The sequence below is a fragment of the Monodelphis domestica genome, chromosome 5 (genome assembly GCF_027887165.1).
Source record: "Monodelphis domestica isolate mMonDom1 chromosome 5, mMonDom1.pri, whole genome shotgun sequence".
Taxonomy (NCBI): domain Eukaryota; kingdom Metazoa; phylum Chordata; class Mammalia; order Didelphimorphia; family Didelphidae; genus Monodelphis; species Monodelphis domestica.
In genome coordinates, this window is record NC_077231.1 from 150326105 (window position 1) to 150354095 (window position 27991).

The 27991-nt window shown below is 36.6% G+C and overlaps 1 protein-coding gene across 7 annotated transcripts in view; it reads right to left on the reverse strand.

Annotated features, from left to right (window-relative positions):
- The window catches only part of FRMD4A (FERM domain containing 4A), a 743442-nt gene that overhangs the window by 257470 nt on the left and 457981 nt on the right, over positions 1–27991 (reverse strand). Inside the window, exon 1 of one of the 7 annotated variants that reach the window (XM_007503987.3) lies at positions 10766–13398. The exons of the other annotated variants lie outside the window; for them this stretch is intronic. The gene's annotated coding sequence lies outside the window, so the exon portion shown is untranslated. Of the gene's footprint in view, positions 1–10765; positions 13399–27991 lie in introns of those variants that run through there. 7 annotated transcript variants of the gene reach the window in all.

The following is a 27991-nucleotide window of genomic DNA, read 5'->3' on the forward strand; positions in this document are numbered from 1 at the left end:
GGTGTCCCCAAAGACAACCATCTTGATTCTCCTCTGGACTCATTGAATGGAGCAATTACTGTATAGAGGGGACCCACTTTCCCTGCTACTTCCAATATCAACTATCGTGGGGCAAGTAAGCCCAAGAGCCCTGGGTATGGCAGCAATCTTTCCCACTACCTTGTCCCTCAACTTTGGTTCAGCTTTCAGCCTAGATCTCGTAATCATTATCCCAGGAAGCAATGTATGTAGACATGACCTGGCAACTATTTCACTGAGTGTCATAGCCCTTGCTGCCCCTTGAGCAAACTCATTTACTGATAGCTCAGAAAATAATGTTCTCACTACCAAATTCTCTGCCACCATCACATAATTCAACATACTAGTAAAAATGGTAATTATTAAAGTGTCAGCAGAGAGAGAGCTGATTAGTCAGTTAATCAAAATGCATTTTTTTTTAATTTTAATATTATTTTATTTGGTCGTTTTCATACATTATTCACTGGAAACAAAGATCGTTTTCTTTTCCTCCCCTCCCCCCCCCCCCTGCCTTTCCCTCTCCCATAGCCGACGCATGATTCCACTGGTTATCACATGTGTTCTTGACTCAAACCCATTTCCCTGTTGTTGGAGTTTGCATTATAGTGTTCATTTAGAGTCTCTCCTCAGTCTTATCTCCTCCAACCCTGTGGTCAAGCAGTTGCTTTTCAGCGGTGTTTTTACTCCCACAGTTTATCCTCTGCTTGTGGGTAGTATTTTTTTTTAGATCCCTGCAGATTGTTCAGGGAAATTGCATTGATACTTATGGAGAAGTCCATCACCTTCGATTGTACCACAATGTATCAGTCTCTGTGTATAATGTTTTCCTGGTTCTGCTCCTTTCGCTCTGCATCACTTCCTGGAGGTTGTTCCAGTTCACATGGAATTCCTCCACTTTATTATTCCTTTTAGCACAATAGTATTCCATCACCAACATATACCACAATTTGTTCAGCCATTCCCCAATTGAGGGGCATCCCCTCATTTTCCAATTTTTGGCCACCACAAAGAGCGCAGCTATGAATATTTTTGTACAAGTCTTTTTGTCCATTATTTCTTTGGGGTACAAGCCCAGCAGTGCTATGGCTGGATCAAAGGGCAGACAGTCTTTTATCGCCCTTTGGGCATAGTTCCAAATTGCCCTCCAGAATGGTTGGATCAATTCACAACTCCACCAGCAATGAATTAATGTCCCCACTTTGCCACATCCCCTCCAGCATTCATTACTTTGCATAGCTGTCATGTTAGCCAATCTGCTAGGTGTGAGATGATACCTCAGAGTTGTTTTGATTTGCATCTCTCTGATTATAAGAGATGTAGAGCACTTTTTCATGTGCTTATTAATAGTTTTGATTTCTTTGGCTGAGAATTGCCTGTTCATGTCCCTTGCCCATTTGTCAATTGGAGAATGGCTTGATTTTTTGTACAATTGATTTAGTTCTTTATAAATTTTAGTAATTAAACCCTTGTCAGAGGTTTTTATGAAGATTGTTTCCCAATTTGTTGCTACCCTTCTGATTTTGGTTACATTGGTTTTGTTTGTACAAAAACTTTTTAATTTGATGTAATCCAGATTATTTATTTTGCATTTTGTAATTCTTTCTAATTCTTGCTTGGTTTTGAAGTATTTCCCTTCCCAAAGGTCTGACATGTATACTATTCTGTGTTCGCCTAATTTTCTTATGGTTTCCTTCTTTATGTTCAAGTCATTCATCCATTTTGAATTTATCTTGGTGTAGGGTGTGAGGTGTTGATCTAAGCCTAATCTTTCCCACACTGTCCTCCAATTTTCCCAACAGTTTTTATGAAATAGTGGATTTTTGTCCCAAAAGCTGGGATCTTTGGGTTTGTCATATACTGTCTTGCTGAGGTTGCTTGCCCCCAGTCTATTCCACTGATCCTCCTTTCTGTCTCTTAGCCAGTACCAAATTGTTTTGATGACCGCTGCTTTATAATATAGTCTGAGATCTGGGACTGCAAGGCCACCTTCCTTTGTATTTTTTTTTCATTAATTCCCTGGGTATCCTTGATCTTTTGTTCTTCCAAATGAACTTTGTTATGTTTTTTTCTAAATCAGTAAAAAAAATTTTTGGGAGTTCCATGGGTATGGCACTAAATAGATAGATGAGTTTGGGTAGGATGGTCATTTTTATTATATTGGCTCGTCCTACCCATGAGCAGTTAATGTTCTTCCAATTGTTCAAGTCTAGTTTTAGTTGTGTGGAAAGTGTTTTGTAGTTGTGTTCATATAGATCCTGTGTTTGTCTCGGGAGACAGATTCCTAAGTATTTTATTTTGTCTTGGGTAATTTTGAATGGGATTTCTCTTTCTAGTTCTTGCTGCTGAGCTGTGTTGGAATTATATAGAAATGCTGATGACTTATGTGGGTTTATTTTGTATCCTGCAACTTTGCTAAAGTTGTTGATTATTTCAATTAGCTTTTTGGTTGAATCTCTAGGATTCTTTAAGTAGACCATCATGTCATCTGCAAAGAGTGATAATTTGGTCTCCTCCTTGCCTATTTTGATGCCTTCAATTTCTTTTTCTTCTCTAATTGCTACTGCTAGTGTTTCTAATACAATGTCAAATAATAGAGGTGATAATGGGCATCCTTGTTTCACTCCTGATCTTAATGGGAATGGATTTAGTTTATCCCCATTGCAGATGATATTAGCTGATGGTTTTAGATATATACTGTTTATTATTTTTAGGAATGACCCTTCTATTCCTATACTTTCTAGTGTTTTTAGTAGGAATGGGTGTTGTATTTTATCAAAGGCTTTTTCTGCATCTATTGAGATAATCATGTGATTCTTGTTGGTTTGCTTGTTGATGTGGTCAATTATGTGGATAAAATGCATTTTTTAGTCACTATGTATCAGGCACTGTGTTAAGCTCTGAGGATACAAAGACAGGTCAAAAGCAATTCTTGATTTCACGGAACTGGCATTCTAATCAGGAAGGTTCAAAAAAATGGGTACCCTTTCCCCAGTCCAAATAACTAGATTTGGGATGGCCTGGCAACATCCATATTATTTGTTTGTAGTAATAGCCTTTTTGTTTATTTTTTTTCTCTCCAAGTAACTAATACTTTTGTGTTATAAATAGTAGATACAATAAATATTTATCAAATCAAATAAAAAACTATGATATTTATGTATACTTATGGTTAAGAATAGCCTGGTCTTGAAACTACCCTATTATCATTCTCATTTCTTGTCATGAATTATCAATCTACCCCTCTATTTCATATACCGTTTTTATGCCTTCCTCTTACAGAAAAGAAAGAGCCATAGAAAGGAGAAATCTATCTTTATAAGAACAACTTGGTTCTAAGTGGAAAATGAATGTTTAAATCTTCAAGTATTATTTACTAGACAGCAGAAATAAAAACTATTGTTAAGAGGTGTTGCTGCTACCCACTTGTGCCAACAAAATTGCTTATTTTGAGGTTGCCCATCTGTTGCTCACTGAGTAGCCAACACATCAGAAAACATCAGGACAGACTAAGGAAATGAGAGCCAGGTAGATCATAATACTTTATCCTGAAGCTTTAACCATTCTTCAGCTTTAATATTAAGCATATATAATTCAGTGATGTGTTCCTTCAAAAAACTGGTACAGGAATTCCTCAAAAGATTAAGTAAGGGACATCTGCTTAGCTCACTGGATTGAGAGCCAGGTCTAGAGATGGGAGGTCCTAGGTTCAAATCTGACCTTAGACACTTCTCAGCTGTGTGACCCTGGGTAAGTCACTTAATACCCATTGCCTAGCCCTTACCACTCTTCTTCTTTGGACCCAATACACAATATTGATTCCAAGATCGAAGGAAAGGGTCTTAAAAAAAAAAAAGATTAAGTAAATACTGAATTCATTCACTACTGAGTGCAAACTCAGAAGCAGCTAAATGGCAAGTAGGATAGAGTCCTGGAGTTAGAGTTAGGAAGCCCTCATTTCAATCTTGCTTCCCATCTAATTTGCTATGGGATGCCAAACAAGTAACATAACTTCTTTCAGCCTCAGTTTCCTCATCTGTCAAATTAGAATAGGCCTTACTTCGCATGGTGATTATGAGATAATATATAAAGTACTTTGCAAACATTGAAGAAATAAAATATTAATTATTAACTCTACATACAGAATCACAAAGTACTCTGACTATGGAATAGCATATAGATGTCAAAAGAAGACAAACAAAAGACTCTGTATGCAAATTCTCTCCATTGTGTGGGAAGGACTAAGTGAAAATTAGTGTTTTTGACATTTAGGGTACATATCTCGTCAAAATTACTTCACTCAGAGATGGGGATTTGATTTTAAATTTAAAAATATATGAGTAAAAGATTTAGTTGTGTTAGATATGCAGTGTCTACTCTTAAGAACTAGAGTAAAGAATACTGGTATGTCTGGGATGTAGGCAACCATTCAGGACCATTTGTTATCAGCCAATTTTTTTCATAATTATTGTTTTTCAGTTGTTTCCAGTCATGTCTGACTCTTCATGATCCCATCTTGGCAGAGATACTGGAGTGGCCTGCCATTTATTTCTCCTGCCTCATTTTATAGATGAGGCAATTGAGACAAACAGGGTTAACTGATTAGCCTAGGGTCACACAGCTAGTAAATGTCTGAGACCAGATTTAAAATGAGGAAGAGTACCTAGAGTCAGGAAGACTCCTAAATCTGGCTTCAAACACTGACTGTGGGACACTGGTGCTTCAGTTCCCCCATTTATAAAATGAGTCTTCATATATCATAATTTGTTCTGCCATTCCCCAATTGATGGGTGTTCACTTAGCTTCTAGTTCTTATTTGTAGAGAAAATAAGTACTTGTTAATTGAAAAAAATTCTAAAAAAGAAACATTGATTTTTCTTTTGGGGACAAATAACTTACTGCTGATCCCAGCAAAAGTAATATACATATATAAAACACAAATAATAAATGATGTTTAGTAATAGCAACCATAATTCCATTGTTATGTGAAAATAGTGTCATAAAATTTCAAAACTGCTGAGTTGGAAAGTATCCCAAAGGCTATCCCCATTCAAAGCATGAATCATATCTGAAAAATTGTGCTTCAGTTTCTACTTGAAAGCCTTCAGTGATGGGGAACTCAGGAACTTCTGATCCTGTTCTATATTTGAACAGCTCTTATAGAAGACCGAGTTCTTCCTCATTCTGAGCCAACGCCTTCTTCCCTGCAATTTCCACCTATTTGTTCCTTTGGGTCCAAGTAGACAAAAGCCTAACTAATCCCTTTTCCATATGATAGATTTTTAACTCTTTAAAGACAATGATCATGTCTTGCCTTGTCTTTTCTCCCACAGCCTAAATCTCCCAAGTTCCTTCAACCTTTAAAAAAATGTTAAAGATGATTTTTTGGGGAATGAGATTACCAGCAGGGAACACATGACTAGGTGACAGTATAGTACAGATGAGTTCTGTTGGGCAGCAGCTAGGTGGCACAATGGATAGAGTTCCAGATTTGGAGTCAAAAAGATTCATCTTTCTGAGTTCAAATCTAATCTCAGGCATTTACTAGCTGTGTGCAAATCACTTAACCCCCTCCTCAGTTTTACCATTCATAAAATGGGATTAATAAAAGCACCTACCTCCCAAGGTAAGAAGCAAATGAGCTATTTATCTATAAAGTAGAAATCTTAAGAGTCCTACAGAAATGTTAACTATTCATCATTATTTTTAATCCAGAACATATACCCTTTAATACCACAAAACGTCAGGTTCTTTTTTTTTTTTTTAAACTCATAACTTCCATCTTAGAACCAATACTGTGTATTTGTTCTGTCAATGTGGAATCTAGAGGTCCCTGGACTTGTAGTGATTTGGTGATCCCCAGTTTATTTAGTTTGGGGGCAGAATCCCCAGGTTTGAACCTTTTCACATGAGAATACCTCCCTGAGGGAAAGTCCTACTTCACTGATCTCAGACTAACAATAGACTTTAAGATGTCAAAAGACTCTCCTTGTCTCCAGAAGCCTCTTCCAGTACATCACACCCTCCTTCAGAGGATCAAAGTCAGAACTTTCAGCTTGGGAGACTGATGTGCTACCTACTAAGCCAAATCTTAAAGTCTATTGTTAGTCTGAGATGCCTCCAAACTAAATAAACCAGGGATCACTAAATCCCTCCAAGCCACAAGTTTGGGGACCTCTAGATTCCACATTTACAGTTCCAAGTAAGAAGGGCAATAAGGGCTAGATAATGAGGGTTCAATGCTTGCCAAAGGTTACCCACCTAGGAAGAGTCTGAGAACAAATTTGAACCCAGAACCTCTAGGTCTTGCTCTTAATCCACTGAGCCACCTAGCTGTCCCCAAGCCAGGGTATTTCTGAGATACTCACTATAGGTCAAGAATATGTTGATACCACAATACAGAGGAAAGGATTTGATTTCTAAAAGAAGTTGCTGTGATAAATATTTTTGACAGCTTGGATATATGCTGATGTGTAAAACTACCTGCTGCAGATAGATGTCTGGCTAGTCATTTTCTTGTTTACAATGATTCTGAAAAGCCAAGACCAGGGGAAAAAATAGAAATAATCCAATAGGTCAATGTTATTTATTTACATTCTTATGAATTGATTGCCAGGGAGGGGGTTTCCTGGGGTTATTTCCATTTTTTCATACCAATGAGTATATCTGAGTATTTCCTTATACCACTGATCTAGTAGACTTTAGTTAATGTAGATTTCTATTAACACAACTGAAGGTTGAATTCTGCTATTAGATTTGTCTTTTGATGCCTCACTGTAGTATAGAGACCCTGGTCTCTGGAAAGCTCCATTAATTCTAACACTTTCTACTCAGCTATCCATGGGCTGGCCATGCTATAGCTGGACAGGATCAGGCACAATAAACTAATGAAAACCATCTACAAAGGCAGAGTAGATAAACTGCAATCCTCAGTGGAAGGAATATCCATTTTCAGTGGAATCATGGGTCCTAGAAGTATACCTACTGTCCTGATTAGGATGAATAATGAATCCCTAAAGTAGCTGAATACTCAAATTCAGACTATTCAAAACTGTAATCATGTAAAATATGGTATTTGGTTCTAACTCAATGGTCAATGGAAACAGGTAGTTCAAATACAAATAATGCCACCACCTGAGAAGATTTTTCCCACACAAATATGGACCTAGCTGCCCTGTGCCATTTTACTATTTATGTGACCTTAGGCAAATCACATAACTTCTGTATTTCAGTTTCTCATCTGTAGAATGAGTAGGTTGTAATATGACCTCTAAGATCCTCTAGATCTACATCCATTATCCTGGAATCAATCAGAAAAGCATTTATTAGTATGTGTCAGGCAATGAGGGATGATCTGGAGATGAAGAGTTAAGAGTGAAACAGACCATGCCATCAAAACAGCATGTAATGTTGTTGATAATAATAATAACATATTTATATAACACTTATACTGTACTAGGCAACTGGTAACTATTACCTTATTTATTCCTCACAATAATCCTGAAAGGCAGGTGCTTTTATTGTCCCCATTTTACAGTTGAGCAAACTGAGACAAAGATCAAGTACTTGTCCAAGGTCACATGGCTAGTAAGTGTTAGCAGCTGAATTTAAACTGAGGACTTTCTGACTCTATCCTACTGCACCATCTGACTGCTTAACATACATATATAAATACTATAATCCAAGTAGTGTGTCCATATGTATATATACACATATAATATAAACATATATTCTAAGAAATAACAGATTTACTGATACATTGAGCACTTCCTTCCAAATTTAAAAAGCATACCCAGGATCATTTGTGACTCAAAGATGAATGTTTCTTAAAGGAGTTGTAACAAATGTATTTCTGATCTTTGATTTTGCAAACACTCTTTTAAACCTAGAATTTCTAGAAAAGCTACGCTCTCAATTTTAAGAAGCATTGTTTACATGTTTAAATATGTCTTAGAAAATTGAGCTTTCAAATTTGAAAATGACCTGAGAAATTTCCAAGTCATGATGCCATGCTAAATCTATGTCTTGAAATGAATTTAAGACATTTGATATAAGTGTTATGTTTTTATCCTTCCAGGAAAAAAGAATAATGAGAATACTAGGTTATGATAATAGTTGAAAATTCTGAATGTACTCTTATTTCACATCCATAAGATTTTTTATGTACTGACACATTCCCTCAACATGACATTTCATGAACTTCCTTACCAGATCACTGTCCTTGTCCCCCCTTTCATATACCAATCACTTCCAATTTCACTTTTTACCATCTTCTTCCACATACCACATAATTCTGATCAGTTCCAGGACCTTGGAAAAGGTCTAGTGCCTTGCTCCCTCTTCTCTCCTCCCCACCTACATGTGACACTTTCCCCTTTATTGAAAAGCATAGTTATATAATTGAACCCTATTCATATTGGAATGAAATCTGTATGGACTATCCAAAAAAGGAAACTACTTAACTTCATAGTATCTCAGTTTCTCTGCCTCACCAGCCACTTACCTTGCTAGCAGGACATAGTGAAATAAATTCTAAAATTAATAGACTTCTAAATTGAGGGGATCAATGGATAGCAAGTATCATTGATAAAATGGGTTTGTGTTGAATGACTGAAAGAAGATAGTAATAGTAACAACAGGTTATTTATTATGTATCATAGAAAAGAGGATAGGATAGTTGGATTTTCTGGTATTCCTTTAAACAGAACTTCTGTTGCCACTAAATACGTGAAGTTACATTTTTAAGGGTAAATTTTCCTATGCATTTCAATTTAGGCCTTGCTTTCCAAGCTAAACTGTAGCCAATGTGCTCTCCATTGGTTGGCTAGTATGGTTTTGATTTCCATGAGTCTCCAAATATTGACTCCAATTAAATTAACAGTAGCTATTTAACCACCCAGGACCTAATAGTTTCAAATCTATTTGTCACAGCACCCTCATTCATGCTGAGTACTTAAACAAACTGAAACTACATTCTCAGCAAAATGATTCTATTTGCCAACAGCAGTTAATACACCACAAGTGGCTCTCCTCTACACATTACAGTCTGCAAGAGATGACTGACACTTTGGGAATCATCACCAGAACCCCCGTGCTTTCAAATTTACATCTCCCAGCCCAGAATGAATTATATAGAAATGTACGATGAGTAAAATTGATAAAATGGGTTTGTGTTGAGTGTAGGATGAGTAAAAAAATATTTTATGAATGATTTTGAGGCAATTCTAAAAAGAACACAGATAATGAAATGAATTTGGGGGATATCTTGTTTTATTTATATATATATATGTATGTATGTATATTATATATCTATTTAACCACTTATACCTAAAGCGTGTTTATTAACTGCAATGGATAGATTATAGAACCTCAATGCATACTCCATCTTTCCAGAGTAAATGCTGATTTCAGCATGTTAAGTTAGCAATTTGTCCTGTAGTCACTCTGGCTGATGTTTCCCCTCCCAATCAGGTCAATTTTGGAAAACAAGAAGATTAGGAATATTAGAGAATCAGTAAGAAAACCTGCATCTCCAGCTTCCACTTAAATGCATTCCCTTTTCATTCATCCCTCTACCACCCACTATGAGACAACACAGTGAAAGCTATTTATTCCAAAAATGAACCATCAGGCCCTCACCCCATTGAGAATCTAAGACTTAAAAATGGGCATGCTCCAATCTTCTGTGGAGCTCTGTTTAAAATCTGGGAAGTTACAAACCTAAATAAGCTAAAAACAATAGCAGCTTTCTCTCTGAATGCTCCATTAATAAAAAATGAAAAAGCCTCATCCATTCATAGTAGGGTCAGGAGAGTCTTTTAAGGGCACTAGATCACATTTCTTTGAATGCTGGTTTGCTTGAGAGGCAGCATGGTTGAATCATTCAGAGCCGGTATGTATAGTAAGTAGCAAGCGCCTGCCAGATCTATTCTTAGAACAGCCTTCTCTTGGAAATTTTGCAAAAGATGCTTGAATCTACCAGGCAGTTGCTCCACTAACAAGGTAATGAAGAAAGGAAATGAGTTTCTGTATACACACAGACTGCACATATAGCTTTATAAGTAGATGACTAGGCAGTCTTTTCTAAATTTAATATGTAGGAACTTTTGGGGTGTGTGTTGTCTACAAAAGAATTATTTTGCCTGGATGCAAGCAAAATAAAGGTGGTTTCCTGCCTTTCTTCTTTTTTCTTCGAATCTCTTCCCTTCTCCCCCCCCCCCACCTTTGCAGTACCCCCTTTTCTCTGCATTAAACTTGCAGCAGCCATTTGAAGAACAGTCCATCCTCAGCAGTCAGGAAGCCGGCAAGCTGCTTGCTCAGTTGCAGTCGTCCCCACCCTGTCCCCCCTTCACCCACTAAGGATGATGTCTGAAGAGTGACTGTGGTTCACTCTTCAGACACTTCCACAGAAGGTTAAATTAACAAAACAAAACAAAAAACCCACCACACAGTACAGGTCAGACGGTAGCTATTTTGTAAGTGAAATTCAGATTTTGCATGAGCCTTCCTAATGCCAGGAAGGTGGGGGGGTGGGAGGGTGGCAGGAGAGAGAACAGTATATATCTCCTCACGTGGAGTTAGCATTTCTAAAATCTGCCACAGGCTGAGAAACAAAATGTTTGAGACCTCAGGAGATATGCTGCCTCTTTTTTTTTTTTTTAAACTAGTCCAGCATTTTACAATGGAAAGAGAACTGCCGCATGAACAGCCACCGAACTGCAAACGCTACTGGAAAACAAAGAAACATTACCTTTTTGCTTCTCACTTCCCGAGGAGCAGGGGAACTTCAGATTTTAACCCAATTATCCACGGGCAGCGGCATCCCCTTAAATCCCGATCCAGCAGGCCCTTGGCCTAACAGACAGCATCCATTGCTCTGAATCCGTGGTTTGCTAGGATTCAGGCCTGGCCCTTCCTCTCCCTCTCTCGGACCGGCAGCCGCGCGCGCTCTCTGCTAGGAGCTGCTCCTCTCTCTCCAATCTTACCACATCCCATGTCCCCACTAACGGTCTCTCACACAGACACTGGCTGCCATCCAGGGTGCACCACAGCCGTCTCTATTCCCGACAGCTGGGGGCTGGGGCTGGGGGGTGGGGGGAAGCAGGTCAGAAGAGAGGTAAGCCCCCTTTTCTCCTGGCAACCTGGTAAGCAGCTCGCGGGAAGGCACCGGCACCGGCACCAGCAGGCAGGACACCCAGGCTGCCTGGGAGATGCGAGAGCAGCTGCTGTCCAATCACCCTTGACACGGGCTTTGCACGTACCGGGAGTCCCTATTCTGATTTTTCCTGCTCTTCCTCCTCCGGCAAAGGCTCACGTGCAGACAAAAACACACTTTGAACCGGAGAACGAGTGGCTGGGGGAGGGGAAAGAGGAGAGGAGCGAGCCAGAGAAGGGGGGTGTGTGCGGTGAGGGAGCCTCCAGGCCCTGACGCGGCTAGGTCATGTGAAAGGCAGGGACCCTGGCGTACAGACAGCGGGAGAGCGAGTTCAGCTGGAGCGCGGTGGGTCGGGCTCTGCCTGCCTCGCAGCGGGGTGGTTAACTAGTGCCCAGACCGGAGAGAGGCGGTGGTAGCTGGGGAGAGCAGCAGAGCCCCCTCCTTTGTGTTTTTTCCTCCCTTTAAAACAGGAGGGAGGGGGCATGAGGGAAAGCAGCCCCAGAGATTGTTAATCTTTCAATTTCCTCTCGACAGCATATGCAATCAAGGCAAAGTTATGTCTTGAATTATGCTGGCGAGCAGGGAAGCACTGTGCTGAGTCGGGGAAAATTTCCTCCCCGGTAAAGAGCGAAGAGGAAACCAACTAGAGAGGGGACAGATCCTCAAAAGGAAACTCAAAAATTTCCCCAAGGAAACCCCAGCGATCAGTGGCAAATTCCCCCTCTCCAGTCTTGGCGACCATCCAAGCAGCTACCTTAGCCAAAGGTGTGGTAGCCTTGCTCCATCTTTTTTTGATGCCCTTGAATTTTACTCTCCCTCCAACTCTTTAGAAAAAGGAAATCACTGACAACAGTCTGGGCTCTAGTCAAGTATTTTACTACAATTACCAAGGAAAGGCTTTCCAGCCAGAGCTCCATTTCAACAGGCCTGGGGGAGGGTGGAGAAAGACCCCTCAAGTTCCCCAACCAAAATAAGAAGGAATGAAAAAGAAAAAAAAAGGGAAGAAACCCAGAGTATATTATTATTCATAATAGTAACTCCACCCACATTGTATTACTAGAGTGGTTATGCCTGAGGAGCTCAATTTCCCAGACATACATTTTCTCTTTAATTGCTAGAATACCCTTGGGAAAATAAGGGAGGAGGCAGGAATTATTACCCTTTTTTTCATAGATATTGAAATTCAGTCTTGCCCAGGTCAAGAATAGAAGCCCACACACATCTCCTGACTATCCAACCAAACCACAGCTGAGTCTTTAAGCTTTTTCTTCACCCAATTATATTAATACCCCCACAGACAAAGGAGGCACTGCCAGATCTAGCATTACCATTGTGGAGGTCACTGTCAGGCAGTGAAGACATCCTGAACTCCAGGATCTACACAAGCTGCCTCTCAAGTTTATGAATTCACCCCCTGACTAGTTTGCAATTTTCCCTCTGCAGAAAGATCTCTGGGATAAGTTCATATTGCAGAAGGAAATTAATACAAGCATCAACTACACTTTTATTTTGCAAAAAAAAAAAAAGTTCCTCCAGTCCAAACTCTTTTATGTGATTTTATATATTATGGAACTTATTCAACTTATCACTTGTCTAAGGTAAAGCAGGTAATAAGAAATATACCTAGGATACAAACCCAGGTTCTCTGACTCCAAATTCTAGTACTTTGCTATGCACTTATTTAACTGGATAAGTTTGAAATGAGACTATAGGCATGGTAGCATAGCAGAGGTAGAGGGAATCTGCCTATGTGTCAGCAAGACCTGGGTTCAAAATTAACCTTGGAACTAAGTATATGACTCAATTACAGTCATGTAATCTCTCAATGCCCCACTCTCTTAAAACTGTAATTACTGCCCTGGTGCAAGTCTACACTGACTGAAAGAACCTCCCCACCAATCCCTACCAAGTTGTTTTCTATATTTATTAAATAATATATCTAGTTTTTTAAAAGTGTATTTATATGAGAGAGAGAGAGAGACAGAGAGACAGAGAGACAGAGAGAGAGGGGAGTTCCTCTGTTCCTTGGGAAGTTGTTTCTTTGCTCTCCAGTAGCAATTACAAATTTATGAAAATCATCTGATGAGGTATTATTTGTACTCCTAATGTCCCAAGATTATTTCCTCATGCCAGACCCGTTATGAAGAATTATTTTTGAATCTTCTTTACACAAAGGGCATTTAGAGACAACCAAAACAGAAACATTTTCCTCAGATGTTAGGGTATAGCCCTCAATAAGTGTCCTGCTTATCACACACCATGGCTGAGAATATACAACTATGTTTTTAAACTGATCTGTTTTCTTAAAAGTAATGCTAATAAAATATTTATAACTCTCCTAATTGTCACCTATACACAGGCTGAGGGCAAGGTGGATGGTATTTAGCAAATGGTCTTTGCGTTGACTTTTTAGTGTTTTTTTTTTAGGAAAAAAAGTACCATGATTCTATGGGTTTATCTTTCTCTGTGTATCTTGAATCTTATTATCCAAGGTAATCATTCTAGTGATAGCTATATGATACATCTACCCATTTTAATTTCTTAGCATATCCTCATTTCGTTAAAAAAAAAACAAAACTGGCAGACCAGCAGAATTTTATTTATCTTGTTTACCTAGATTGTAACAAATATTTATCAAAATTTCTCTTGCTTATTGAAAATGAAATTATTGAAAATGAAATAGAAATATTCAGGCCAGGTGATAGGTAGGTTTGGAGCTAATTGAGTGACCCACAAAGTTGATTTAAAGAAACCTCAGAAATCATCTATCCCCAAATAATATCTTAATAATAATAATAATTCCTTCTATAATATATCAAAAGTGATCATCTAGGGTTTTTTTTTAAACCTTGTGTGAGGGAAGGGCCCTAGTTATCTTGGGGGCAGGGTATTTAAACTTTTGGATAGACTGTTAGGAAGTTATATATTACAAAAAAATTAAATTTGTATCCAAAATTTTTACCAGTTGCTTTTCTTTTGCCATTATAGGGCATACCTAATTCCTCTTCTGCCTTGAGGGTGTCCCTCATGCTTGAGGACTGTTTGTCATTATTTCCCTTTCTCCATAATTTTTTTTATCTTCTTTTCATTCAAGGTTTGATATCAACTTAGAAGGAGGTCTCTAATGCTGAATAATGCCAAGAGGTTATCAACATAGTCTAATAAAAAAGAAAGAAAATCATGCCTTATGGTAGTTTCAATGATAGAAAGGGAAAAGGTGCAGGGATATTTCTTGTTAAAAATCAACTTGATTTGGTAATTGATTGGTATGTGTGTGTGGTGTGTTGTATGTTTGGGGGGCAGGTGGGAAAGAGAGGTGGGGTGACTGTAAGATGCAGAGATTAAAGATGACTCCAAGATTATAAACCTGGGAAACTGGAAAGATCATGATACTATTGAGAAGTTAAGAAGAAATGTATAAAGAATATGTTTATGGACATGTTAAAGATTTCAAATAATTAAATTGTATTTGAAAAGGTTTTTTGAACAGCCAGGTCTTTACAATGTCTAAGTAGGCAGTTGAAAATATGATTCTAGAGTCCTAAAGAGAAAATGAGATAGAGATCAGAAATTTGCAAGTCATTAGCATAAAGGCCCTAATTAAAGTCATAGGATTGGGCCAGATCATGAACCCAGAAAAGGGCAAGAAAGACAAGGAACACTCTTAGGAACACTCACATTTAAAGGATAGTAGGAAGACTACTCAAAGAAGGTAAAAAAAATTGTAGTCAAAGAGATAGGAATAAAACCATAGGAATATAATACTGTGGAAATCAAAGAAGAGATGGAAGACAGGAGGATGACTTCTTTTTTATTCTTCTGTCAGTCATGAAGTAAACATGAACTGAGGCATTGAGGCAATCACAAAGAATTCTATACTTTCATGTTTCGTTCAAGAGTCTAACCAAGAAGTTAGAGGACTTTGGGAAAATGTATAAAAGATTAGATTCCACAGTATAAAATTATTTAATAGGGCAAATATTCTTAAAATTACACATAAAATAATCCCAGTTAACTTGCTCATAAATTTCTAACTCAATTGGTCAAAATCTAGCATAATTCTCAAAAAAATTAATTAATTAGTTTCCACTACAGTTTCTCAACATTTATGAAATTTCTGGGCAGGGGAAATTAATTAGTTAATTAATAAATATTAAAGTTTGTCAAACATTTAACTCTTGTTTATATTTAATTGGTAATCTGGTGGGCCTGGTCTCTTACTTATTTCTCTATTTTTTTTTCATTCAGTACTAGAGAGTTGTGGTGATTACTGCTTTCTAATATATTTCATAGTTAGGGACTACAAGATCACCTTCATAAACTTTCTTTACAGTGTATAATTAGAATTTGTTCCCCAGGACACTAGATCCTAGCTTCCCACATTCCTTCTCATATAAAGTACTAACTTAGGGAAGATATAAATTTTGTGTAGCTCCACCCTCATGCTCTTTTTTCCCCCCTAATCATGGCTGGAAGATCAGGTTTTACTCAGGATTTTACTTTCATCCTTTTATTTCTTCTACTTCAAAAAATTATTAAATCTTATAAAACAATACTTGGAGTTATTGGATATTAATTTTAATCCTTTAACAATAAATAAAAATAAATAAAATAAAAATAATAAATAAATAAAATAAAATTCTTGTCTGCTTGTTTTACATGTAAATTTCATTATAATTTTATGTAGTTCCATATAAAACCCTGTTGTTATTTTGAATGACACTGTATTAAATACAAACAATAATTTTGGAAGTATTATCATTAATCAGATCCATCAAAAAACATTGATTATCCATCCAGTTATTTATATCCTTTTTATTTTAGCCATTATAGTTTTATAGTTCATCTATAGGTCTTGTGAAAAATTCCCAGGTACATTAATTACCAAGAACCTGGTGACTTTTATTGTTATTGTAATTGGTATTTATTTTTAGTATGATTTGGGGGATTATTTCTAGCAAAAATAATGCATATGATTTTGTGGCTTAACCTTGTAACCTTTGATAATTATCACAATATTAGATTTGAAAGTGACTTCAGATTTCATTTATTCTAACGCATGATAGAAAAAGAATCTCCACTGTAACATATTCCTGTGTGGTTATCCAACCAGTGCCTGAAGGCTTCTAATGGAGTCTTAACTCCCCCATGGGTAAAATTTTCCTGGTATCAAAACCAAAATTTGCCTCCAAAACTTTCCCCTTGATTTCCATTCCTAATTTTCCTCACTAAGGTCAAAGAGAACAAGTCTAATCCTTCTACATGACAACTCTTCAAATTCTTGAGGACAGGTATCATAAATCCTCTTAACTCTTTTCTTCTCCAGGCTAACCTTCCATCATTCAATTCTCATATGACAGAATCTAGGCCCTTAAGTATCCTGAATTGTTTTCTTGGGTTACTCTTTCACTTATTTTTCCTCCATAACTCTGGTCCAGATGTAGTCTGATCAGAAAAGAATAAAGCAAAACAATCACATTCTGTGATTTGCTCAATGTGGTCCAAGATTTCACTAGTTTCTTTAGCTAGCTTATCACTTTGCTTAGTCAAATTAAGCTGTTATCTATTGAAAATCCCATTTTCATTTCTTTTGTCTGTCTCTTAAATCTTTTTTCTTGTCTTTTTCTTGTTTTCTTGAAATTGCTAGAATTTCTAGAACTATATCAATAAATATAATTAAAATGTATAGCCTTACTTTATACCAGCATTTAGTAGGAGTACTTCTAATGTTTCTCCATTACATATTATTTGGACTTTAAGCTTAAGATAAAATTTTAATGTGTGAAGAAAAATATTTCCATACTGCTTTTTAGTATTTTTAATGAATATTGCATTGTCAGACTTTTTTGCATCTATTGACTTTATTTTCCTATATTGTCAGTGAATATTTCATTTAGTATTTGTGCATATGTATTTAATGAGTGAACATGATCTTTAATTTTTTACATGTTATTTTTACCAATTTCTAAAACCAGTACCTTTGCCTCAGAAAAGGATTGGTAGTGTTCAAACTTTTTCTATAATGATGAATAACCAACATAATGGAGGGATTATTTATTCTTAGAAAGTTCTGAAGGCTTTTGTTCTGAAAATTTCTAGAAGTTCTTGTAATTAAAAAACAAAACAGATGATGACTTATTTTATTTCTTCCACTAAGATTAGACTATTCAAATTATTTAGTGTTTGATGAAGTTTAGGAAATAAAACTGGTGAAAGGATTATTTAACAAATATACTTTTAAAGATTGTTTTTTGCAGAAAGGAATTTGGACCTTCATCAGAGTATACCCTAGTGAATTCCAGAAACAAAAATTAAACAAAGTATTCTAGAAAAGACAGATGGAGCCAAATATAATGGAGGATTTCAGTTGAGAATTTTTGAAAATTCAAGAAGTGAAAGATATATTTGACTATATTTTAAAAATCTGTATACTAAATTAAATCTTCTAGCTTGCTTCAGTGGCAGTATATTAGTGTCTCAAAGTAGAATTACTTTTCAATTTAAGATTGGGACCCGAGTTGTAGTCCTACTGTTAGTAGCATGTGACCATGGACAAATCATCTTACCTCTCCAAGTTTTAGTTTCCATTTGCAAAATGGAAATAAATCCTACTTTTACCATTTTCCTCACAGTTTTTTTTTTGTCTTAGTAGCCACACTAAGTATCAATTCCAAGGCAGAACAGTGGTAAGGGTTGGGCAACTGGGGTTAAGTGACTCACCCAGGATCACACAGATGGGAAGTATTTGAGGTCTCATTTGAACCTGGTAACCTCTAACCATTGAGCTACATAATTAGGTGTCCTTAGAGTTATTGTAAAGCATTTTGCTAACCTTAAAGTGCTATATAATGGGCCTCACTATGACTACTTTTGCTAAAAATAATAATAGATATTATTTTTATTTTAGACTATATTATGTATGTTTGATTCTGCCACAACTAAAGTACACACACACACACACACACACACACACACACACACACACAGTAACAAACGCATGAGCAATTAAACCAACCTACTCAGTGGTTGTCCATTATACATATCTGGAGACTGTTACTTAGGAACTGGATTCATTTCAATTCAGTTAGTATGTATTAAATGTCTAGAATGCACTGAGCATTGTGCTAAGCATATGGGGATCCAGTGACAAGAAAAAGAAGCAATTTGAAAAAGAAATAATCTGTCTACAAGGAGTTAACATTCTGCCAGATTAGAGGTTTTAGAGTTCAAAGGAATAAAGGGTTGGATTATGTCAGATCCTGGTTTGTATGAGGCAAAAAAGTGTCCCCTCCAAAAGACTACTGAATCCTTGCTCAGGTTTTGGACATGTTCTGGGAATCAATGAAGGGTGAAACAGAGTCAAAAGTTTGTAAAACCTTGTAAAACCTTGAACTCTTAGACCTCCTGACAGCAAATACAATAGAAAAACAATTTTTAAATGGAAAATGGATGTCAGGGGATGGACGAGAAGGTATATATTCAGGACTGAAGAGATAAAATAGATCCATTAAAATAAGATATTAAAAATAAAATTCTTAATAGAATTCAAAGGAACAAGCATTCATTAACTAGTGGATAGACCACTGGGCCAGGAGTCAGGAAGAACTGAGTTCTAATGTAGCCTCAGATAGCTTGCCATCAATGGAAATATTTTATATACCATGTATAAGTAGACCACAGGAATGTGGGTATGGTATGTCTTCAGATGCTAGCAAACGTGATCCATGATCATACATCTCTAGTAGGTACACATAATATGGAATACTGGACCTAACTTCATTATATGAGGATCATTTATTTCCTTCATGAATGTTTCTCTAGTGTAAACAATGTGTCTTCTTTCCCAATATGACAAACATGGAAATATGTATTATATGTAGAATCTATATCATATTACCTGTCATCTTGGGGATGGGGGAGTGGTGGGAGAAAGAAAAAAAGGATATGGATTATAAAATATCAGAAAACAATTATTAAAAATTATATTGATAAGCAAACCTCAAAGTCAGGGAGACTTGGATTCAAGTGAAACCTCTGATCCATTCCAAATCATCTTGGACAAGTAATCTGACCTCTCACAGTGGCTCTCTATGGCTATAAGTTGTAGAGAAGGAACCAACTGGAACTGGTAAAGAAAATTTCCTCACACAGGAATTTCCCATATTAATGCGATCACAGGTGCAGTCCCTATCTCTATTCTTAACCATTTGAGGAGACGTAGCATTACATAGTAGATGGAAGACTATTTGAGAAATCAGGAAAACATGGGTTCTGTTCCTATTTCTGACCCATACTAATTGTGAGGCCCATGTCTGCAGACAACTAAGACCAAAAATCACATGTGAATTTCTAATTTGCAGCAATGGAGCGTTTTCATGTTGAGAGCTTTCCTTCAATTAAATCACATGTTCACTCCCACCCCCTAAATGAGTATATATGTATATAAATATATGCATATCTAAAATATGTGCAATGTTATGAAATTTCATCTGCATTAAGTCCAGGATTCAGATCATGAGGTTTAATGAGAGCCCTGTAGAGAAATCACAAGCAACACCAATCCTTGGTCATTGCCTGAATTGCTAACCTCTCCTTTGAGTGGACTCAGCATCCTCTAATTATATTCTTTATTATATGTCTGTGATTCACCTGAGTGAAAATGAAAGTCTACTTGTGAGAACTCTGCCTGTGTTCCATAGACACATTATGACTTGAATAATGACACATTATTGACTTGAAATGTATGCCTGTGAAGAATGATAATTAACCACCTGAAGGCACTCTGAATTTCAACATTTTTTCCCAAACCCCATTGTATGACAGCCCATAATACACTGTGTGTTACTATATGACAGATCTTCTCCCCTGATTCCACATATCCAGATGTGAATGCCACTTTTCTGTCTACCTGGGAGGCACCCTACAGTACAATAGCAACTTATTATCAATTAAAAGATCCAAGAACATAATCCACAGCTCCAAAGTTTCTTAGTAATTTCCTCAAAGAGATGGAGAAGATTTGAAAATAGGGTTTGATTTGAGTGGTATTAATCAGTATTCAGACTTGTGGGAAATCCAACATTGAATGAAACAGTCTGATTTTACACAATTATGCAACTTATTAGTACTCTTTTACCTTTAGCCTTTCAGAAATCTTATGATTCTCATGAATTCCCCCAAGATTTATTGAAAGCATATTTATTATCTTCATGTGAAAAATGAGAAAACTGGGGTAAAAAGAGGTTGAGTGATTCACAAGGAATCATGGGGTAGGTACAAGAGCACTGAATTGGAAACCAGGTAACCTTAATATTGACTTTGCCAACAGTTTAATGTTTGACTCTGAGCAAAAAATTAAAACCTAGAACCTCAAACTGGATTTTTCTCCTCTATAAACTGAGGTGACTGAATGAAAGAGGCAAAGGGGAAAATGTGTTGGACTTGGAATCAGAGGATCTGGGTTCAAATCTTGTCTCTGCCATTTACTACCTTTAAGGCCTTGAAATAATTTCTCCTCTGTAAGGATTGGTTTCATCATATGTAAAAGGTGAGCCTTAGCCTAGATAACTTCTGAGATTTCTTTTGGATCTAAACCCATGATCCTAGCATCTCTAAGGTTTTTTTTTTTTTTTAACTCTTCCATCATTCTATGAGTATGGATTAGAAAAAAATAGATACAGCTGAGAAGTTAAGTTAGACAATATGGTTTCCCAACAGTTAGTTGTTGATCTCCTGAGAAACATGAGGCATTATCAACCTCAGACAGTAATAGAACTCTTAAACTTTCAGAAATTATTGATATTCCATAGGTTAACAGTATGTAAATTAAAGGTAAAAGACTCCCAGGATGCAATATTATTTTTTTTTTGCTTAAATGAACTTTCCATAATCATGGTATTACTGGTATTACATGGTATTACTGAGGCAACCTCTAATTACAACAATGGTTTGCAATACAAGTAAGCGCACATTCATATTTGTTGACTTTATTGTGTATCAATACTTTGCGGGGAGTGGGGGAGTAATAAAGAATCCCATTTTGATTTGTGCATTAGAACACTAATCTGATCTAATCCTCTAATCCATGGTGAATTTTTTTTAAGTGAAGTCTTTGTGTTTGACAAATTTGATCTAATATCCGTACTTAGTTGATTCCAAAAAGGAAAAGATTTGTCATTTGTGGGCAACTTGAGTCTCCAAATGTGTTCTTGTTGTTTTGAATTTAGTGGGAATGACTCTTATTTCCTGATAACAAGTCATCACCAGACTGACTGTAGCATGATGAATGACAAATCAGCTACAGCTATTGTATGCGTGAAATGAAAACAGTGCTGAGAAAAGCAAGATAAAATAACTTCCTATCTACAGTATGGTTCCAGATTTTGTAAATATGCACTTTATAGGCATAATCATGCCAAAATAATTGGAAGAACTTAAAATTTCCCTACTTTTTTCTTTGTCAGGTATATCTTAATGATTTATTATAAATTAAGTTTTTACAATGTATGCAGAATGCAATTCCTTTTCCTTCCCTTCTCCTTTTCCCAGAGAGAAAAATGGAAGCTGTAATAGTTATCCTTTAAAACAGTAACTATGGGTAGTCCCCAAATTTGCTTATTTTCTTGGGATCTTCATCTCTACTTCTATTACATAGAAATAATTTCATTGACCCTTGTAGAGTATAAAATTCACCCTGTAGACCTTAAAGTGTTATGAGTTATTATGAATAATTCTAAAAATATACTTTACTAGAGAGGCACACTATGAAAATTACAGTAACTACAATGCTAAAGTAACACTCATAGAAAACCTTATCTCCCTACTAAGAATTTTGTGTAATTCTACCTCACTTAAATCAAATTCACTCTCAATTCATCCTGTGATGTCATTGGTCTTCTGAAAATGAAGGATAAACAACAAATGAGCCACAGGGACATCAAAAGACCTCAGGAAAATCTGCTAAGGCAGTGGCTTACAGCATCTAAATTCAGGAGAATAGCCAAGAGGATTTGATAATAAAAACACTCCACATGTTTTGAAAAAGGAAGAAGTAAAAATTCCCATTTGAATGGCAGATGTCCGCTGGTTTCCATTTGCTATTTCCATAATTCATGGATGGACCTACTTTTTAAAAAGTTTGTTTTTAAGAAGAGGGTTTATGGAACAGGTTTTGGGGGCATCCTTTGTCAGGGGGCCACTGCCTTTTCTTATTCTTAAAACAGTTGTAATTACAGTAGAACTGTGGTTTTCCAAAATGACATTAATGAGCACAGTTGATGTCAGGGGGATGGAAGTTGGAAAGGCTCCTTAACAGGAGAGATTAAAATAAAATCCTGATTCTAACAGGATGAGTTACAAATGAGCCACTTTGCCTGTGACTTTGTTTATACTGCAGTGGGGTATCGTTTTACTTGGGAAACTGTTCATACATCATTGTACTAATGAGCTAATGAGTAACGAGATGCTTGTATTTTCTACTTTGGGGCCCCAATTTATTCCAGGGCAGTAACAGCCTAAACAAATTAAAAGAAAGGGTTCAAGAATGAATGTGTGTGAGAGTATCTGTGTGTGTGTGTGTGTGTGTGTGTGTGTGTGTGTGTGTGATGCTTTAATGAAATGTGGTTATAATAAGTTCTTGTCATAGGAGAAAATATTAACATTGAATTTAGGGGCTTGGATAAAACCAAAAATGTGTGCTGTGTTTCCCTTTCCCTCTTTAAAACTACAATATAGTGCTTTATACACAGTCATAACTCAAAAAACGCTCATTGAATTTCCCAAAAAATGTCTCCCCCAGAGTCTGAACCTCTCCTAACCTTCCACAGAATAAATCATAAAGAAAGAAAAAACTTCATGAGTGAGCCAGGTATACAGTGAAGGTATGGAATGATTCTTTCACAAATTCACAACACCAAACATCCAGCTAAAATGATGAAAAATTCCAGAAACCATCCCACTCTTTCCAAAGTACTTAGATATATGATGTCTAGGCAAACCATCAGAGTCATTTGCTGAGTTTTCTGCTTTTCATTCTGCTATGTGTGTAGCCAAACACAACCCCCAAACCCTCTAGTATCGAGGTGTGATTGTTTAACTAGAAATCTCTCCCTTTTATATAATTTCTCCATCTTTCCTTCCACATAGGAGAGACAAGTGCTATTGATATACAAAACACTGGAATTTACAGTTGTATATATACAGTTGTATTTTCCTCCCACCATTGAGGAGGTAATGGGGAATTTATATAATTTGGGAATCCAAGGCCAGAATCTTTTAGATGAGTATCAACTCTCACAACCACAGCTTGTTATCCTTTTCTTTCCCTATTCTGGCCATTGTTCTTTCAATTCCTCCCTACCCCCCATATATCTTAATCTATGAACACACTCTATATAGTCAACACATTTTCCTTATATTCCACATGAGGTGTTTGGGTCTACATCTTCCTACATATCTTCTATATCTATAAAACAGGCATGTTATGTTACTGATTGTTTGCCTCAGTTTCCTTACTCATGAGTTGAAGAAGGAAATGGCAAACCACTCCAGCATCTTTACCAAGAAAACCCCAAATGGGGTCATAAAGTGTTAGATGACTGGACAACAACAACAAACCTTAAAGAAACTGAGCTATTGTTTGAATCCAAATGTTGAAAAACAATTGTTCTTTGTCCTCGCCAAATGACTAGGATGCTTCCAATTAGGAAGAACTTTCAATGTTTTCAACTGAAAATTAACTAGGAGAGCAAGTTCATTACATTATAACAAAATCATTTCCCCTATACCGGGTATGTGGATGGGAATTGAATCATTACAATGAGACAGAAATGTTGACTATTTCTGCCATATCCACATATTTATGATTTTTCTAGACTATGGTAATTGCTAGCAATAAATGGACTGTATTCACACAGCAGGATTGATTTACTATTCAATATTATAACCAACCATGGGTAGCTCATTCTTTGGTAAAAATTATGCTTGTAGAAGTGAGAGAATATGACGAAAAAATGTACTCAAGCCATAATGATAACCTAGGGTAATCATATAATTTTCTAAAAGGAATAACAAGGAACATAACCTTTGTCACATGTAAATATCACCATTAAAAGCACTTGGAGCACTAGGTCGCTGGTCTGTGAGACTTTCCAGAGAAAATTGATCAATAATGACTGCCATTTTCTTAGAATTTTGATGTAAATGTACATTTTAAACAAAGCATGTTTCCATGAAAGCCATGTTTAACCTATATTGTGTTTTATAAAGGGCTTCAGCAATATTTCAATGAAGTCTAATGTTTAGATTTAATTATATTAACTTTTAACCTATGCTATCCTCTCTGTGAGGAATCAACAAAGCCCAAAACAAAATTGAACTACCATAGAAGTATTAGTTTGTGATGCCAAGTAAGTGGTAGAGTGGGTAATTGAACCTGCCTCTGATTCCAAAGCTGGCAGCTTTAGCTTTATGCTGAGGGAGGAGAATGAGTTTAAACCTTAATTAATCAAGTCAGATCCCAATATTGTCACAAAAGACATTATTTCCCCAAATGCTTTAGGGGACCTCAATATATTATGGAATGTGAATAAAGTCTATAAGAAAAATTTGATACTAGTGAGCCATCTTGTGTAAACTATGTATCGGTTCCAAGGCAGAAAAACTTGTAAATTAATTTGTCAGTCAAAACTAACAACTCGCCAAGTATTTACTGAGTGTCTTCGGTGTCTAGAGGCCACTTTTCTCATGAGGTTCTGAATTTGCCCTAAATAGAATTTCCTGACACAGAAGCTATTTTATCAGAAATTTAAGGGGGAAAAAAGAACTAGACCAACTCAAAACTAAATCAAGCTTGTTTAGACAACTATAATATAGATTTGTCCCTTTTGTCTGTTAGTTATATGTTGGAATTGGAGATGAGTCAATTAGTTCAGCATCCCGGCCAAAGTATGAATTCCTTCTATCTTTCTCCTAAAAATGTCTATCTAATGTCTCATATATAGTTGAAGTAGTGGTGAGCTCACTAATTTTTGAAACAATTGATTTCACATTTGAATGACTTCAGGTGTTAGAAAATTCCTTCTTCCTTAGATTTGGGTCCTAGACCTTCCCAGCTTTGCCAGGAATTAATCATGTGACTTGGGGCAAATTACTTCATCTCTTTCAATCTCAGGCATCTCATCTGCAAAACTGAGTCTATTTGATTAGCTCTCTGAAGTTCCTTCTTAGTCTCAATTTTTACAGTAAGTCAAAGTCTTCCTTTCAATGAATTTTACCCATTAGTTCTAGATCTGCCTGCTGGAATGTTGGAGAATAAGTCTTTTTTCTTTTCTATAATGTTTGAAGACAGAAATCTTGTTCCACCTTAGCCTTCTTTTCTTCAAGATAGACATCTTCTGGGGACAGCCAGGTGACTCAGTGAATTGAGAGCCAAGAAGTCCTAGGTTCAAATGTGGCCTCACTTAGCTGGGTGACTTGTAAAATGGAGATTTGAACCCTAGACTTCAATCCCCAGAAGTCCTTGGTACTTCTCAGAATTCCCTATAATCTCACCTGAGTCTCCACCTGGGAGAAACCACAATTAATATTTAAACTGACAGTAACACCTACCTCTCCCTCTTCTATGCTCTTGCTTGCTCTGCTTGGCCATTTATTTGCAAGATGTAGTAAGTAAGCTTTGAATGGGTTTTCTTATTTTGTATTTTCTTATTCCTTTATTTCTAAAAATCTAAAAATCTTTAATAAACCTCAAAAAATATAATACTTCTCTTACTAGATTACTAAATTTGATTTTTACAGACTTTGGGCTAGCCACTTAACAGCACCATGACTTAGCCCTTTCCACTCTTCTGCCTTAGATCCAATAGACAGTATTTATTGATTCTAAAATGGATTAAAAAAGAGACAGACATCCTCATTTTACTCTGGCCCAATATAATTTATATCATTATCTGGTACCTTTGTTTTATCCTCCTTAGCATGAAGATCTTTCTCTTTAATGAAAAAGACAGAAGAAAAGGAAAGAATCCCATATTCTCTCTCTTGTGTAGAGGCATTTTGGTATTTCTCAACCCTCTAAATATGCTCAGTAGACACTAATTGGTGCCAGTGACTCTCAGAGGCTATGTGGGATTATTGGACATTACTGGGGCAGTTAGGTGACTCAATCTATAGAGAGCCAGGACTAGAGACAAAAGGTCCTAGGTTCAAATCTAAACACTTCCAAGCTGTGTGATGCTGGGAAGAGTCTTTTTTAAAAATATTATTTGACATATTACTAAAATAGCTTTTCTTCATTTGAAGTAGAGTGTAAGTACAAAAGAATATGTTCTATTTAAGAGGCAGCATAGCATAATGGGAGGAATGTAGGACTTACAAGTCAGAAAATTTGGTTCAAATTCTGCTTCAATTATCAATAAGGAGGCATTTATTAAGCATGTACTATATGGCAGGTACTGTGCTAACAATGCTAATAGTAATAATAGCTAGCATTTCTATAGCACCTACTATGCTATGTATAACACCATGCTAAGTCCTTTCTAAACATTAGCTCATTTGATCTTCATAACAATTCAGAGGTAGATGCTGTTATTATCTTCATTTTACAGTTGTAGAAACTGAGGCAAGTTGAGGTTCATTGACTTTCCCAGTACGACCCCAGAGTCTGAGGCTGCATTTGAATTCAGTCTTCCTGACTCCCCGGACAGTGCTCTATCCACTGAGCAACCTAGATACTTTTAAACTTTGTATTTATATTCCTGGTGCTAGACATTGGGGATAAAAATACAAAGAATAAAACAATCCCTACTGTCAAGGAGTTTATAGCAGAATCTTAGGAAGTTTTTTTTTTTTTCATTCTAAACAGTGACTAATAACATTAATAATATTTCACAGATCTGTGAGAAAAGTGTTTTGCAAACTTTACAGCAATGTGTCAAAATGAGTATTATTCAGGTAGTGCCTTTCTGCTGCTAGAGTAGCTTTCTAAAGTTCAAAATCTCTCTGTGAGGGTAGGGATGGGTCTTTGTTATTAGTCTTTCCCCACTAGAAATGGAGGAAAATGGAGCCTTTGGATGAATTTCCATGATTTCAAAGCAGTTGGTCAATTCAGCCAAAAATTCGGTTAATCCTGTAAATATGTCAGTCAAACAAGTGATTTGGCCTTGTGTAGAATTAGTCGGTGAATGGCTGAGTGACTTTTCTAAATTCTCGCAGCGGCTGTGTCTACACTTAGTAGAGGAAACATTAGAATACAACATTCATTAAGTTAATCAGTGCAGCCTGTTTCCCCATTAGCACAACTGGCAGAGGTCCAGAATAATCAGTCATCTCCTTCAGGATTTTGGTTGACCATGAAACATAACAGGAATGGATGGACTGGTGGGTCTATAAACAGACAGTTGGGTCAATGAAAGACATGGCACAATGAGAGACACCTATATAATGTGAAGACTTTCCTAATCACAAAGGCTAGAGGTAGAAACCTACTCAACCCAATTGCTGTTGGTCTATCTTTTTGTCTCTCTCTCATTCTTTTCCCTGCCCCACCACTTTCTATGTGTGCACAATGTACCCACATTCACTTCTTTGTTGTTGTTCAGTCATTTAATGCAGGGATGTGGGTACACTTGGTGCTGTTAATATTTTGCTGTTCTTTCATTTCAGTCCTATATGACTCTTCATGAGGCCAAGTGGTGTTTTCCAGGCAAAGATACCGGAATGGTTTGCCATTTCCTTCTCCAGCTCATTTTACAGATGAGGAGCCTGAGGCCAATAGAGTTAAATGATTTGTCCAGGGTCATACAACAAGTTGTCTGAGGCCAG